The sequence below is a fragment of the Hibiscus syriacus genome, unplaced genomic scaffold (assembly GCF_006381635.1).
Source record: "Hibiscus syriacus cultivar Baekdansim isolate YM2019G1 unplaced genomic scaffold, ASM638163v2 tig00117016_pilon, whole genome shotgun sequence".
In the NCBI taxonomy this organism is placed as follows: Eukaryota; Viridiplantae; Streptophyta; class Magnoliopsida; order Malvales; family Malvaceae; genus Hibiscus; species Hibiscus syriacus.
In genome coordinates, this window is record NW_024063525.1 from 4,440,745 (window position 1) to 4,444,071 (window position 3,327).

Consider the following 3,327-nt stretch of genomic DNA (forward strand, 5'->3'; position numbering starts at 1 on the left):
ACGAATCTTTAGCTAGTTTTTCTTTACTCACAAAAAAAAAACATGACACGTAAAATTTTAACCACATCAATGTTGATACCTTAAATAAAAAATAATTTAAATTAATAAAAATACAATTAATATTACATTTAATATAATATATCTTGTTGGGTCCTGTTTGTAAAATTTTATACTTTTTATTTTATTATTTTCCTTTTTATAATCCATGTCATCAATCACGTGGGTCACCAAAATTTTTCTTTCTTTTTTAATTATTATTATTATCATTGTTGTTGTTGTTATTATTAAAAGTTAAGTATTTTTTAATCTGAAAAACTTGTCTCTCAAAACTTCTTTTCATCGTCATGCAATCGTCGCCCCTCCTGCTGGTGCACTTGAACAATTAAATAGAGCACTGGCAATACCAAAATCCCCTCTACTTTTCGCCGATTTAGTCTCTTCGAAAAAGGTCCCAAAACTCCAAAGCATAAATCTTTTGCAAATAGGAAATACAAACAAGGTGCCAATAAACGATAGTTGGTTCCTTGCAGCAGAAAATGATTCTAAGAGCATAGAAGCAGGGGACCAACAGCAGTCCCAAGCCATCATAAGTTCATCTATTTTATCCTCTCCATTAACACTATCGGGATCATAATATTTTAAACTTATTATATAAAATATCCGAGTAGTTATTTAGCCGTGAACTCTACCCTACTGCGATAAGGAGTTTCCCACATCGATCACAAAACGGTATCTGACATTGGATTTAGCAAGCCTTTCCATGGCGGTGTTGATTTCTTCCATCCGAATCAGCTCGATATCGGCAGCTATATTGTGCTTGGCACAAAAGTCCAGCATCTCCTGAGTTTCTTTCCTCCCTCCAACAAGCTTCCGTCCTGTAACCCAATATATACATGTATAAATGAAATTTGGACCTGAAATTTAGATCCATCAAGTGGAACACATATCATCATAACTTATGAGATGAATAGAGATCGAAAAGTACCGAAAACTAAAGGAAAAACAGGCAATTCTAGAGGCTTATTAGGCAATCCCACAGTGACCAGTTTTCCATTCACCTTCAGCAGACTAAGCAATGGTAGCAGGAGATGGGCTGCAGACACTGTCAATAATATAGTCCATGCTACCAATAGCTGACTGCAAAGTGCAAACAGTAAGCACAAATTAGATTAAAATATTCTAATTTGTAAGCATCAAGGTGCTTTTGATATTGAGCTCTTTGCTCATTTGTGTTGAGTGGTAAGAAGATTATAGTAACATTCACATGCTGTGAACTACAACAAAACTTTTAGCCGAAATATTTAAATTGTTCGAACTTAGACATATAGAGCACTTCAGTTCATCTAATTCCCAAAGTTGATTAATCCCATACCTTAATTTTTGCAGGATCACTCGAAACGAGGAATGAGTCAGCTCCAAGTCTACTAATTGCTTCAGACTCCTTCTGTGGGGAGCTACTGATGACAGTAACTTTCAACCCAAAGGCCTTGGCAATCTTCACAGCAACATGACCAAGGCCACCGAGTCCGGCAACACCGAGATGCTTTCCTGCCTCGGTCATTCCATAATATTTCATAGGGCTGTACACTGTGATCCCTGCACATAACAATGGTGCACCCGCATTGAGTGGCAAGTTATCGGGAAACCGTAGCACATAGCGCTGGTCAACCACGATCATATCCGAATATCCACCATAATTTTTTGTCCCATCTGGATTGTGAGAGTTGTAGGTGAATGTCATCTGAGGGCAATAGTTCTCCAGGTCCTGCTGGCAGCATTCACATGTCTTGCAGGAGCCAACCAAAACACCAACACCAACCCGATCGCCGACTTTGAATTTCGTCACATTCTTCCCTAGTTTTGTAGCAACACCAGCAATTTCATGCCTGCAGGACAACACCATATGCAATATTTATGCACTACAAAGATTACTTCTGGTCGGCGGTGTTTTATCAGAAATAACACAGATCTAGATACAAAAGCGGAATAAAGATCAGCACACCAAACACATCCCAGCACTACAGATTAGCATCATAATTTACAATACATGTAAGTTTAAGTATTTTACCCAGGAACAACAGGGTAAGAGGTGAAACCCCATTCATTTTTGAGAACATGCAGGTCTGAATGGCACACTCCACAATAAAGAATCTTTAAAGTTACATCCTCATCACCAGTTTCCCTGTAAAAAGAATTGAAAGAGAAATGAAAGGTGTTATTATGGAGAAAGAAGAAGAGATAAAATGAATTAGTATTACCTTCTGGAGAAATTGAAAGGGGAGAGGGTTCCAGATTTATCAGTGGCAGCCCAACCAAAAGCCTTTTGTTGCTTCTCTTCCTCTGCTGATTTCGACATTGCCTTCTTTTACTTTTGCTGTGATTTTGAGTGTGCAAAAACCAGAGGGTGAGCGACAAGATATATACAAGGTAGATAGGCACTATTAGGCAGTACCAATGGCGGAACCACATATTAGTGAGGGTGTGGAGGTGCCAATCTTAAAATTTTAGTTTTCTTATCTTAGTTATTTATTTTAATAATAATGTCTATCCTGAAATTTAATTTTTTTTAATTAGTTAATAGTATTCATCTTTAAATTTTATTTATACTTATCTTATTTAAACAAAATTATATTATTAATATATATATATATTAAAAAATATTTTTAAATCCACTACTAGTCACTACCAACACTGCATTTACTCATGCTTCGTGGGTGGGTGGATGTACTATTTTCTTTTTTAACTTTTTACTCATAATATTTTAATTAAATTTAAGATATTATAATTATATAATTTTTATATGATATTTAGTTAACCTTAATTGTATCACACACATTCAATGACTGAAAATTACTTTTTAAACTTAATAATTTTTTGAAATAGTTATATTTTAAAAATAATTTAACTAAAATTTCAAAAATTAATTATGTATAATTCTATTTGATAAAATCATTATAAGTAGAGTGATAAAATATTTTTATACAAAATTCATAAGTTTTACTTTTAATTCTCAAGTGAAGAATTTTATTTGTTTTATTTAAAGTTATATAAAATTATGAAAAAAGAGGAAGACCTTCACAATAATAATTAATATACTTTGAAGTAATAGTAATTTTATACTTTGATGTATTTATATATTTATTTGAATTTTAAAATAAAATTAAAAATTTTATACACATTTTTTATTTTTATAATTGTTCAAAATTTTCAAATATTAGATTTGTAAATTTATGATTAATATTGTAACTATAGTTCAATAATTAAATTTAATATTAATCCTTTTTGTTAATATATTACATTATGTTAATTATTTTATTCTATTAATAA

At 32.4% G+C, this 3,327-nt stretch overlaps 1 pseudogene; it reads right to left on the reverse strand.

Moving 5' to 3' along the window:
• Nucleotides 1-636: 636 nt before the first annotated feature.
• On the reverse strand, nt 637-2,392 carry LOC120195570 (annotated as a pseudogene).
• Between the last annotated feature and the right edge of the window lie 935 nt (nt 2,393-3,327).